The 14,263-nt window shown below is 42.4% G+C and overlaps 1 long non-coding RNA gene and 1 pseudogene across 1 annotated transcript; one reads left to right on the top strand and one right to left on the bottom strand.

Moving 5' to 3' along the window:
* The first annotated feature begins 70 nt into the window (after positions 1-70).
* On the top strand, positions 71-10,694 carry LOC101746742 (organic cation transporter protein-like; annotated as a pseudogene).
* On the bottom strand, positions 10,495-13,946 carry LOC134201055 (uncharacterized). Its single transcript, XR_009976210.1, has 3 exons — positions 13,368-13,946; positions 12,905-13,039; positions 10,495-10,635 (listed from the first exon to the last, which is right to left on the bottom strand). It is a non-coding gene; the product is annotated as an uncharacterized LOC134201055 (long non-coding RNA).
* Between the last annotated feature and the right edge of the window lie 317 nt (positions 13,947-14,263).

Genomic DNA, 14,263 nt, shown 5'->3' with positions numbered 1-14,263 from the left:
AGCAGATCGTAAAGTTCCACATACACCACATACGCGGGGATCTCGTGGGTGGTTCGGCCTCCAGCCCGAAAAAAAAAGGTAGGTACTGTTGATAACAAAATGAGCAATATCTCAGAAAAAGAAAAGTAAAAAGTCCTCCATCATATCTAAGTCATCAGCTACTTAGACTACTCTTTGCGAGGAAGGGCTCGACGAGTAAAGTAACCCACAGACACAGCCCACCGAGTTTCTCGCTGGATCTTTTCAGGTGGTCGTGATTCCGATTCGGTGATAGATTCTGCGAAGCACTGCTCTTGCTAGGGTCAGTGTTAGCAACGTCACCAGGTAAGAGCACCGTGAGCTCACCTACACGTTCGATAACGCTGGCATGTCTACGGCTACCAGGTTAGGTAGGAAAAAAGGATAGGATAGGAAGGCTTTTTTTACAATAAAATCAGTTTTTCTTACACTATTTTCAATCAAATTTTATTAAAATTTATTTTATATCTTTTAGTTGGATTTTCACTAAAAGCGTATTTTGTCAGTTTTTTTAAACTATTTTTTTATTTTAGTCTATATTGTTCTCCGTTTGGTACAAATTTGTCGATAAGCCAGTAGCAAGAGCACAACACTTATTAAAAGGTGTTCTAAAACGTTTAAAATATTCTTGTCGCATTCTTGAAAGAGACCGCCTGCAATACGGGGTCTCTTAAATTGATTTGTTTTAAACAAAAAAGTAAAATATATAATGACAAACGCAGAATCTGGTCAGAAACATGAAGCGGTCGACTTGGATCAAATATTGGTGGACGAGATTGGTCAGTTCGGCAAATATCAAATCTTGACATTGCTTTTGGCCGCTTTTCCTATCATGTTTTCTGCCTTCGCTGCGGGCGAGTACATATTCACTACCGCCAGGATTAACACAAGGTAATCGTTGTTTGAACACTATAAACCAATATGCATTATTGAACCTGTGATTAAAGGGCAGGAATATTCTTAGCTTAGAACGGAGAGAGAAGGTACGTGTCATCAAAAGAGCGGTAAAATGAAACTTAAATAGTTCTCAGTGAATAAACCCAATCTAGGATTCGTCTGTGTATTGTAGCTTTTGGGAACATATACATCGTACAATACTAACCGAATAGCATGAATATTTCGCTACACAAATGTAACATCATGTGGATCATGCAGAACAAACAAATAATTGGTAGAAAAAAGCCAGTTTTATTATTGATCAATTTACAATACATTACACCCTTACAAGCGTATCTTAAATGGCTTCGTTGCTAAAAACGGCAGCAACGTTTTCACCATTCCTGATTTACCATTGTAAATCTGTCACAAGAAAAAAAAACTGAACTTTCATTGACACAAACAATCAGATGACGCGAGCATAATATCTTCGCTGCAGACTGTTTGTACATAAATATGATAAATAATTTCAAAGATTTTAAACAGATGGTTAAGAAATATGTGTGTGATGTACGTATATACTGATTTATAAATTGTTAAACAATGTTTATTTCTTAAATGTAAATAAACATATTTCTTAAATTTGAAATGATTATGAAAAATGGAAATGGATTATGTATTTTTTCTTATGTTATACCTTAGATGAAGTGTTTGAAATTTTTATTAAATAGTTGAACGATATAAGGAATTACGATAAAAGATAATAAATGTAAATACTTATCTTTATTAATTGATTGAATTTTACTCACATTATCTTTATTGTTATCAATTACCGAATTAAGATCACTACTAGAACGGGTGGACTGATAATGAAAGCGCCAACACAATCTATGAGTCGCGTGCCAATTGCAGTTTGAGGTCACCCAGCTTTATATTTTTACCAGAATTAAATACGAAATAATATTAAATAGTTGGCGGACTCCACAACATTAATAATGTGGTGATGACGGTGATCCATGTCTTTCACATATCATTCACTCGATTTTTTATCGTTGTTTAGGTTTTTTTTTTTTTTTTTTTTTTTTTTTTTTTTATAATTGAAAGTTTACTGGTGGCCCGAAGGCCTTTCCAGTTTCACCAGGACAGGTGGGCGAGCAAAGGCTCAGCCAAGAGGGGTGGGATTTGCTAACAACTGCCCGAGCGCCTCCGAAGGAGACCTAACAACTCAAGAGCAATTGTTTCGCGAATGAATCTACTACCGGATCGGAATCGCGACCCGCTGAGAAGATCCGGCGAGAAACTCAGCGGGCTGATGCATGGGTTAGGTTGCACGTCGACCTCTTTGTCGAGTTCGACGAGTACGGTTACCGGGGTCCCTAAGCCTGCCCCTAGTATTAGAGCTGAAGGCATCTAATGCAAAGGTTATTGGATCTGATGGATCCGTAAGGACGTGTCTAGGGCGTCGACGGTGACTGGCTCCTGCATGATCAGGGTTCGGGGAGTAGTCAGCGGCGGCAACGATAAGGCGATTATCATGACGCATAGCCTTATCGAAGTATCGTTCCGACGCTGACTTCATGTATTTCCGAATTGATTCGAGGCCCAGGTCGTCGTGTAGGTCAACGTTCCTCACGAACCACGGAGCCCCGACAGCTAACCTGCAAAAGCGGGATTGTAGGGATTGGAGGGTGTCTATGTGTGTGCGGGCCGCGTGAGCGAACACCACACTCGCGTAAGTCATGACGGGCCTTATGCAAGTTTTGTAAAGTGTCACCTTGTTCCGAAGGGACATTTTACTCCGCTTACAGATCATGGGGTAGAGTCTACCGAGAATAAACGCGGCACGGTCACGGACTGATTTTATATGCGGGCGGAATGTCATCGATGCATCCAGGGTAACGCCCAGGTACTTGACCTTCCTGGCCCAGGGTATGGGTTGTCTAAAGAGAGTAATCGGGGGTGTGAGATTCCTCCTCCTAATCCGGGAGGAAATCCGTGTGGAGCTTCCCCTCTGAAATAGCACCGCAGTACTTTTCGCTGGGTTGATGTCTATGCGCCATTTTCGGAACCACTGTCCTAGGGCTAGGGCTGCGCTCTGAAGCTTCTTCGCGATTAGGGACTTATTTCTACTAGAATAGTAAACAGTCGTGTCGTCGGCGAATAAAGCTAAATGGGTCGGCGGCGACCGGGGAATATCGTTGACGAATAAGCTAAATAGGAGGGGTGAGAGGACAGAGCCTTGCGGGACTCCAGCTGTGAGAGGTCGTGGGGAGGAGCGGGTTCCCTCGACTCGATATCGAAAAGAGCGGTTCGACAAGAAGTCCCGTATGATGAGCACGAGACTATCCGGCACGCCCATGTTGAATAGTTTGAAAATCAAACCGTTGTGCCAGACTTTGTCGAACGCTTTTGCGACGTCGAAGAAGAGAGCTCCCGTGTATAACGGTTTTGGTCGATTAAGCCCCACAAGAATGTGCTCCGTGAGGCGGTGCACCTGTTGAACGCATGAGTGATTTGTACGGAATCCGAATTGTTCATCGATAAGAATGCCCTTGGATGAGACGAAGTCTCTGAGGCGTTTGTAGAGCAGACGCTCATACAGTTTGCCTAGAGACATGAGGAGGCTAATCGGGCGGTAGGGAGGCTAATCGGGCGGTAAGTTGTTTAGGTATGTCACGTTGTAGAATATAGCCGCTAGGTCCTAAAGATTAATGCTTTGATCTTCATTTTTCACTGCTATCGTAACAGGCATCGTGTTGCCATCGGTATTGTCACCGCCTTCGTTTTACCGGGAACAGGAGGGAGAACGGGAGGGTCTATTATGTAGGGTTTGATTATTAAGTGATAGCAGTAAGCAGCAACATTGCTGTCCAATATGGCGGTGTTGCTAATTTTGACGTCAGATCGTTTAAAATTCAATTTACATAATTACCAAAGTATGTGTGTGTGTGTGTGTGTGTGTTGAGTCCGCACAAATAGGTAAAACTATCCTGTCTATTTCTGTTGCAAAGCAATCATACTTTCTGGTTAACAGTATGTGTATCTAATGTCTCCTAGGGAACCACTTCACATGAGGAGGGCCGTGAGCTAGTCTACAATAATAAAAGCACTATCAGATAACATTACAACATACTCAATCACCTTCCAGGTGCCTGATCCCCCAGTGCGATAGCGCCAACCCAGAGTTCGCTCCAGCCTGGGTTCTGAATGCTATTCCAGGAACCAGCCCGACTTCTTTCGATGCTTGCAATAAATATGCGAACAGCACCAACCAGCCGCCCGTGACCGAGGGAACCTGTCCCGCAAATCTGTTCGACACATCCAGAACGTTGGCTTGCAGTGATTATGTTTATGAGGATCAACTGAGTGTTGTCTATGATGTAAGTCTGGTATTGTTGCTGTCTAGGCGGGGTGGACCGAACATGTAAGAAAGGTCGTGGATTGTGACGTCAACATTCTTTACAATATAATAGCTCTTCGATACTTAATTGAAATATGAGTTAGTATGTCGGTTAAGCTACACAATATGCTGTGGATACGAACTAAAACCCCAAGTTGAATAGTCCTGTGTTCTTCATGTTAGCAAACAGATCATTCAAAGTTACCTATTAATAGCGTTTTACCGTCAACTACTTTATACGCTGGTTTAGCCTTCTTCTATAGATACTCTTACTTTATAAGGTTGCGTAGTCGGCATCCAATCAATGACGTCAATGACGATATAATTAAATACCCATACAAGAGTCGTTGAGTTATTTTGCCCATCAACACCAACAACAAAAATAATTTAGGTACTTGCTGTGCAATTATCGATATTTGCAAAACTAAAACTAAATAGCCGTGAGGTATAAAATGAGTGATTTTAAGGTTATAGGGAAAGAAACGTTTTCACCAATTTATTTCACTTTGTTGACAATATTTGTAATAGTCTTTTCTGTACGTGGTGCTGTGTGCTCGTAAGGATCATCGTATCATCATCTTTCTTAAGTTCGAAAAGTACCAGTTGTTGTGCAGGTTGTAACTCGATTATTTTACTAGACGGGTTTATGTTCTGATCTAAAAGGAGTTGCAAACTCATCCAGGGGACATTAACTCAAAACGGACCTTGAGCTTGTCTCCACGTATAAACCAGTCAATAAACACAAAAAGATGTGTGGTGTCGTGGGACACCGGATAAGAACGAAGTTCCTTATTGTAAAAATATTAATTTTAAGTTCTATTCGAGGTATAAAGAAAATAATTATTCGGATATACATTTTTATTATGATTTTTTTATTGATAAAAAAAAAAAAAAACTACTTTACAAAGTTATCAACTTTATTTTATTCATAATGATTTATAAAACATATATAATAATAATATACAAAGAAACAGCTATTTATATGAATAATAATAATAACCGTCATCACGTAGATTATACATTAGGCACTGTTTAAACATCATACTAAGACTATACACAAATAATAAAAATCTTACATAGGTACGTTACGGACGTTTTTCCCGGTTAGGGTGCCCCTCCGCATCGTCCCATAAAGAACTTCGTTCCAAAAAAAACATTAAAAAAACCGCTTCAATAATTTAAAATGAATTTCAATGATTCCAGTTCGATATGGCCTGTGACGAATGGCGTCGCTCGCAGATCGGCTCCATCCGGACCATCGGTACTCTGCTGGTTCTCCCCGTCACCGGATACATCTCCGACAGGTGGGGCAGGAGAGTGGCCCTCACTATCAATGCCTTCAACACGGGTTGGCTGGGCCTGGTGAGGTCCTTCGTTAACTCTTACGAGTGGTTCTTGGCCCTGGAAGTTATTGAATCCACTATTGGCGCTGGTGCTTATTCTTCGTGCTTCATATTGGGTAACTGATGTTTTATTATTGCAACTATCGTGAGGTGTACAGTACTTAAACTTAATTTTATGATTATGATTTTTATTTAATCATAACTACAATATTTTAAATATTTTTACATTTTGATGTTATGGTGATGAGTATCGTATTAATTCAATGAATTATAATGAAATAAGGTATTGCGGTCTAGTATGTGTATTTTTATAATAAAAACAATTATGTCAACAGTTACTGAGCTGGTGGGTCCAAAATACCGCGTGGTCGCCGGAGCGACAGTGTCCACACTCTTCGCGTTGGGACAAGTGTTCTTAGGTCTGATCGCTTGGGGAGTCCCGCACTGGCGATCGTTGACGCAAGTGATATACGCTCCACAGCTTCTAGTGGTCTCATACTTTTGGATTCTCTCCGAGTCCGTGCGCTGGTTGATGAGGTGAAAGGTCGTTATGAAGAGGCCGAGAGGATTCTGAAGAAAGTAGCACAAAGAAACAATAAAGTTCTTTCAGAAAAGTCTCTGGAAGCACTAAGAGCTACAGCCGAAGCTGAGAAACTGATTGAAAAACCAAAAGAAGCTTGGCTTCCTCTTCAGGTTATTAGATCTCGTGTGATTCTATCGAGGTGTTTGGTCTCTCCGTTCTGGTGGATCACCAATACTCTGGTCTACTACGGAATGTCCATCAACTCGGTTAATATGTCTGGAAATCGGTATTTGAATTATGTGGCCGTGGCTGCTATAGAGATCCCTGGATATTGGACCGCTATTCTCTTGTTGGATAGGATTGGCAGGAAGCCAGTTCTGATCGGTGCTTATTGGTTGTGTGCCGCTTGTCAGTTTGGATTCGCGTTCTTACCTGATGGTAAGTGCAGTATTCACTGTGAGCACTAAGAGTTGGTTTGATTTACTGATGGTAGGGCTTGTTCATAGTCTGCATGTATAGGTACCACCGTCCTGTCTATTTCAGCCGCAAATATGTCTAGCATTTCAGTTTGAAGGGCGAAGCAGCCGTTATACAATATTATTGAGACTTCGACTTTATTGTGTCTCGTAATGTAGGTATATGATCTCCGGTAACCGTTTAAGACGACGCGGGCGGCGAAGTCGTATACCAACCTAAGCGATCACGTGTTCCGGCTTGGAGTGCAGAGGTGTTCTTATTCCAATGCAATTTCTGCTTCGACATCATTTCGCAAAGTTAGCTGTAACCGGTATCCAATAAGTGAGCACGGAGGTTGAAGTCGTCGTGGCCTAACGGATAAGGCGTCCTGTGCATTCGTGTTGAGCGATGCACCGGTGTTCGAAACCCGCAGGCGGGTACCAATTTTTCTAATGAGATACGTACTCAACAAATGTTCACGATTGACTTCCACGGTGAAGGAATAACATCGTGTAATAAAAATGAAACCCGTACAATTATAATTTGCGTAATTACTGGTGGTAGGACCTCTAGTGAGTCCGCACGGGTAGGTACCACCACCCTACCTATTTCTGCCATGAAGTAGTAATGCGTTTCGGTTTGAAGGGTCGGGCAACCGTTGTAACTATACTTGAGACCTTAGAACTTATATCTCAAAGTGGGTGGCGCATTTACATTGTGGATGTCTATGGGCTCCAGTAACCACTTAACACCAGGTGGGCTGTGAGCTCGTCCATCTATCTAAGCAATAAAAAAAACTGCTAAGGTCTGACGATTGTGACCTCTATGAAGAACGTTATCATCGACCGTTCTTCCACATAATCCCGTCCTCTGCAGTGCGGATAGCGCCACATGTACCGTACGATTCTTTCATTCCAGGTTACTATGGCCTCTCTCTATTCCTATATCTGTTCGGCAAGTACTGCATCGCCATAGTGATGACCTCGGTGTACGTGTACACGGCCGAGCTGTACCCCACCCAGTACAGACACAACTTGTTCGCGTACTCCTCAATGGTGGGCCGGATCGGATCTATATCTGCACCGCTGACCCCGGCACTTGTGAGTTATATTTGGATTTAGAATTATGAAGATCTCACTTTTATCCCCTGCCTATCTACTGGTTGGTAGCTTAAGAACTATTCCAACTACTAATGGAACTGTAACTGAGCTACCGGGCTCAACCTAATGGGGTGAGAGGACTTAATAACACTACTGGTAGTCATAGCAAGAGCAATGTTTCGGTAAATTTACAGCCGTTGTAAGTATACTTGAGACTTTAGAACTTATATCTCAAAGTGGGTGCGCATTTACGTTGTAGATGTCTATGAGCACTAGTAACCACTTAACACCAGGTGGGCTGTGAGCTCGTCTACCTATCTAAGCATTAAAAAAATGTTGAAGGGTAATTTGAGATATAAAAGACTTGTAATGTATAGCTAGGTTGCTTAATATTTATTTGAGTTTATGAAACAACACGATCTAAATATATGCTCATCACATTATAATTTTTTTGAAGCATGTTCTAAAATAGTTTTTTTTTTTTTTTTTTTTTTATGATTGAAGGATTACTGGTGGCCCGAAGGCCTTTCCAGTTTCACCAGGACAGGTGGGCGAGCAAAGGCTCAGCCAGGAGGGGTGGGATTTGCTAACAACTGCCCGAGCGCCTCCGAAGGAGACCTAACAACTCAAGAGCAATTGTTTCGCGAATGAATCTACTACCGGATCGGAATCGCGACCCGCTGAGAAGATCCGGCGAGAAACTCAGCGGGCTGATGCATGGGTTAGGTTGCACGTCGACCTCTTTGTCGAGTTCGACGAGTACGGTTACCGGGGTCCCTAAGCCTGCCCCTAGTATTAGAGCTGAAGGCATCTAATACAAAGGTTATTGGATCTGATGGATCCGTAAGGACGTGTCTAGGGCGTCGACGGTGACTGGCTCCTGCATGATCAGGATTCGGGGAGTAGTCAGCGGCGGCTACGATAAGGCGATTATCATGACGCATAGCCTTATCGAAGTATCGTTCCGACGCTGACTTCATGTATTTCCGAATTGATTCGAGGCCCAGGTCGTCGTGTAGGTCAACGTTCCTCACGAACCACGGAGCCCCGACAGCTAACCTGCAAAAGCGGGATTGTAGGGATTGGAGGGTGTTTATGTGTGTGCGGGCCGCGTGAGCGAACACCACACTCGCGTAAGTCATGACGGGCCTTATGCAAGTTTTGTAAAGTGTCACCTTGTTCCGAAGGGACATTTTACTCCGCTTACAGATCATGGGGTAGAGTCTACCGAGAATAAACGCGGCACGGTCACGGACTGATTTTATATGCGGGCGGAATGTCATCGATGCGTCCAGGGTAACGCCCAGGTACTTGACCTTCCTGGCCCAGGGTATGGATTGACTAAAGAGAGTAATCGGGGGTGTGAGATTCCTCCTCCTAATACGGGAGGAAATCCGTGTGGAGCTTCCCCTCTGAAATAGCACCGCAGTACTTTTCGCTGGGTTGATGTCTATGCGCCATTTTCGGAACCACTGTCCTAGGGCTAGGGCTGCGCTCTGAAGCTTCTTCGCGATTAGGGACTTGTTTCTACTGGAATAGTAAACAGTCGTGTCGTCGGCGAATAAAGCTAAATGGGTCGGCGGCGACCGGGGAATATCGTTAACGAATAAGCTAAATAGGAGGGGTGAAAGGACAGAGCCTTGCGGGACTCCAGCTGTGAGAGGTCGTGGGGAGGAGCGGGTTCCCTCGACTCGATATCGAAAAGAGCGGTTCGACAAGAAGTCCCGTATGATGAGCACGAGACTATCCGGCACACCCATGTTGAATAGTTTGAAAATCAAACCGTTGTGCCAGACTTTGTCGAACGCTTTTGCGACGTCGAAGAAGAGAGCTCCCGTGTATAACGGTTTTGGTCGATTAAGCCCCACAAGAATGTGCTCCGTGAGGCGGTGCACCTGTTGAACGCATGAGTGATTTGTACGGAATCCGAATTGTTCATCGATGAGAATGCCCTTGGATGAGACGAAGTCTCTGAGGCGTTTGTAGAGCAGACGCTCATACAGTTTGCCTAGAGACATGAGGAGGCTAATCGGGCGGTATCTAAAATAGTGCACAATGACGTCGAATACTAAAAACTTCTTTGTAGGAAGCTGATTCCGCCTGACAATAAATAGTATTAGAGTAATTTTTTTTAAGTCATTTTCATTCGTACCCACACATTTTCTCAGGCGTCTATTCTGAAAAACAAGTACGAATCATGCGGCGATCTAAGATCGAATAGCATGTCCTTCTCGGGAAGTTCTTACTCAGTCTCATAGCCACGTTCGGTTAATTGATAGATATTACGTTCTGTTTAATATGGTTGAGAATTTTCTTGATATCATTAATTCTCCGACTTAATATCTCGGATAGATGATCAGTTAATATGGAAAAATAGTATTAACATTTTCAATAATTATTCAACCTACACTATTTGGCTTTTGGAGTAATGGATTACTCATAATTTTGTTGTTCACATCTATACACCTAGCTACCTGCCTACCGGACATCTATAGTATCGTAACCATGTCACCACCGTACCTACTAGATATTCCGAGATACATCCATTATGTGATTTACAATAAAGTAATTCGACTTCTAATATTCATTTTTGCCAAAATGTATAAAAAGGTTTGTCCTGATATGAAAGCTTTTGTCCTTGTTCTATGACTGCATCCAGGCAATATTTACCCATCTGAGTTCAAATAATGAACGTCTTTATAGGTAGCGTGTAATTAGTTTTAAAAAACCAGATCAAAACATGGTCGCGTTCTATACAGAGTCAGTCATTAATTTTACCTATTTCAGGCTCTAGAAGTATGGGAAAGTTTTCCATCAGTACTATTTGGCAGTTTCGCTTTAATATCCGGTATGTTGATCTTCACGACGCCAGAGACCCTGGGCACCAAGCTGCCCGACACCATGAAAGATGCAGAAGAACTGGGAAGAAAAAAAGCAGAAGTTAAATGATCTCAAATTAAATAAGTTTTGACCAAATATATTTTGAGGTTTTACTGATTCTAATATAGATCTGTAAGGTTAGAGTTATTAATGTTAGAGGAATTATTTAAAAAAAATGTATTGTATTATAGCAGCATTATATTAAATAAGTAAAACAATGTTATCGGAGTATTGAATTTCTGTCAGATACAGATTGTACATTGTTCAGATTGTAAGTATATTAATGGAATTAATTGTTAAAACAATATTAGATCAAGCCTACGAGTATGTTATTAAGAATTCCTCTTGAATTTTTCGACTTCACCAGAGCGGGAGGCCGAGGTCAAGGGCTTAGTCGGGAGGGAGAGCAGCTTTGCTAACAAAGCTGGGCGTCTCCAGGGTAGACTTAACAGCTCAAAGATAGCTGCTTTGCAACCGTATTTTCCACCTGGTCCGAATCGCGATACGCTGCGAAGATCCAGCGAGAAAGTCAGCGGGCTGATGTTACAAGCTAAGGTGTCACTTTGAGCTCTTAACGAGTTACAGGAGTGCCGAGAGTGGAGCACGTGTCCCCGGTGACGTTTGTTAATTGTTGCGTGAGCAGAGTCCGGGCGGTAATCTGCCGCGCCTGTCGCGAAATAACGTTCCGACCCACCGGTGGGATCGAGATCTAGACCTCGTTCATCGGTTCTTCTTGCTCGTGTGGCTCGATATTGTACAGCGCCATCTAACGGCATACGAATGTAGAGAGTAGTGGGTGCATAAAGTTAAGTTATATTAAACGGTTTAGTTTTTACTTAATGCAACTAGATGGCGCTGTAACAATGATAGAAGGCAATTAGATCCTAAACGATTAATATGTCCGAGCGCTCGTGTCTATAGGGTAGCTTTAACTTGCTCGATGCTGGCATTAGCTAGCTAGCATTGAGATCTGAGAGGCTTGAGACTGCACCGCACGATACCGTCATTGCTGAAGTCCATGGGCGACGGTAAACACTCAGGTAAACGGTCAGGTTGGCCTTATGCTCGTATATCAACAAGGGCAATAAAAAAAATGGAAGAGCAATCCGGTTAATGGTATATCGCGTTCCGATCCGGCAGACTGGTTCTGACCCAGCGGGGTATCGCGGAACACCAACGGCATCGCCCGGGCGCCCTTACCGCCTTACGACGTTGATCGTCGACGATCGCCTTGACGACCTGTCGGTTCTGCGTTCTCGGGGTGGTACCGCGAGTCTGTTTGTAATGTTGACCGCGGGAACCCCCCTTACTCTGCCGGGTTCTGACCGCGGACGGAGAACGTACTTCGGGTGAGAGAGTGCAAAGGGAGTGGTTTGGTAGGTAGGGCCCTAACACCTCGGCGCGAACACCTCTTAGGAGGTTTGGCCCCCTGCCCAAAAAAAATATATACCATCCATGGCTTTCATTGCTTTCCGGCGGCTGGCCTGAACGTCATCGTTCACAATTCTTCTTTTTTTTATTACTTGTTGTGTTGTTGTGTTAAGTGGTTACCGGAGCCCATAGACATTTACAACGTAAATGCCTAACCTATAACCTAAACCTTGAGATATAAGTTCTAAGGTCTCGAGTATAGTTACAACGGCTACCCCGCCCTTCGAACCGAAACGCATTATTGCTTCACGGCAAAAATAGAAGGCGGGGTGGTGGTACCTATCCGTGCAGACTCAGAATAGGTCCTACCACCAGTAAAAAGTCTATAAGCGTTGGTGTTGCCCACACAACGTCTCCAAATAACGTCTTCCGCGTGAGTGTTGGCCACACAACAGTTACAGCGATGGGAATGGCGTAGAGACGACACTGTTAAAAAACCCGACAGAGTGGTTTGGTTGCAGTACTACCACCTTCGAGTGCGCTCGCTTCCAAAGTCTCTTTGTCTCGCAGACTAATGCAACCAGTGGAACTAGTGGAAGAAGTTTTAGTATTATTTTATCTTTGGGACACAATAAGTTAATCTGGGCTGTAAAATAACCAAAAGAAAAAGTAGGTATATCAGCGATGAAATATTGTAGGTGCACTTTTGTGTAGATGATTGATCGTGCGATTAAAAAATTTATTTACTTGGATTTAATTATTGCTATAATTACGTCATTGATTGATTGCTTTTATGAGTTTGTAAATTTTAAATTCGAATTCAAGGGCATGATTACGATGAGGACGATTAAAAATAGTTCTATTTCTTGTTCCGGGCTACACCAGATCTGCAATGTAACAGATGCCTATAAAATTACTTCAACTTAGTTTTATTTACTTCGTGTTCAGAGGTCACCGAAGCTCGTAGACACCACGACACGGACGCCGCGGCTCATCTCGAAAATGTAAGGATGATCTGTCAATTGCACTGATGCGGCACGGTCGTCTCTTGCAGTCCGATAGAATTGCTTAACTGTAGAAAAGTGATAAATCCGTAGCCACGGGAGCAAGCGAGAGCGATATAGCAGTACAAATGACAGAAAACAAATGACACAAGCCTGGTTCGTGCTAATGACCTTTACAAAATAAGCATAAGTACATGTTATACGTGTATAAACATATACAAGTTCCAAACAACAATGTTTCACTGAGTAACGACACACACTCGATGGAAGAACTTCAGGCATATAAAAAACAATTTAACTGTTTTTTTTATATTTTTAAATAAACTACTACTAATTTAATAAGAACTGTCTGATAAACTCATCTTTGTTTAATAGTTCACTATTAAATTTTATTACCTTTTGTTTATTTCACTTTTACACTAAACACAATATTGCAAATTACCCGAGCACAACAATGGCGGAGAATTTTAGATGCGTGAGAGTAGACGTAGACACTAACGCGCATGCGCACTTGTACCCAGGGAGGAAAAGTTAGACCTTCTTCTCTGTACAGCGGAAGGAAAAGATAGACTTTCTTCCCTGTACAGCGGGAGGAAAATCGAACTTTCGGCATAGGTAGGAGAAAAAAGTTTTTATGTACGCTGAAGTTCGCGTTGCACGGTTCGACCCGGGGTTTTCCAATAATTCTCATTATCGAGTGATTTATGAGCCGTGCCGGCCGTCTTCCTCAGTGCGTCTGTCACTGTAGGACGGCTTATCACTATCTACCAATGTCTGTTAATGTTTGCCTTTAATACTATTATGACACACTATTTAATCCTGAAGTTTCCGGCTCACGGGACGTCATTTTATGATCATTCCTTTGCGGTTGAAGCAGTCCGTTTATGGAGTGCACTATCCTTAAGCATCAAACAATCGTCCTCGCCGGAAATTTTCAAGTTCAGATTAAAATCGCACTACCTTGCACAATAATACTGCTACTACGATATAACTGTATAAGCTGCTACTTATTTTGTATTTACTTGCATATTTTTGGTATTTATTTGTATTTAATCGTATGTATCTTATCGTCTATCTTATATTGTATTTATTTTTCACATGTGTATATAAGTATATATTTTTATGTAAGCTTATTAAGATACAGCACCGTCCATGCTAGTTTGCTTATTCCTCTCCCTGCAAGGTTGCCTGGAAGAGATCGCTTTCAGCGATAAGGCCGCCAATTTATGTCACCGTCTATTATTTGTTTTATATGCTTACTCTGTACATGTGGTGTCAAATAAAGAGTTAAA

The sequence above is a fragment of the Bombyx mori genome, chromosome 23, assembly GCF_030269925.1.
Source record: "Bombyx mori chromosome 23, ASM3026992v2".
NCBI classification, from domain to species: Eukaryota; Metazoa; Arthropoda; class Insecta; order Lepidoptera; family Bombycidae; genus Bombyx; species Bombyx mori.
The sequence above is the reverse complement of the archived record's forward strand: the minus strand, read 5'-3'. Positions and strand labels throughout refer to the sequence as shown.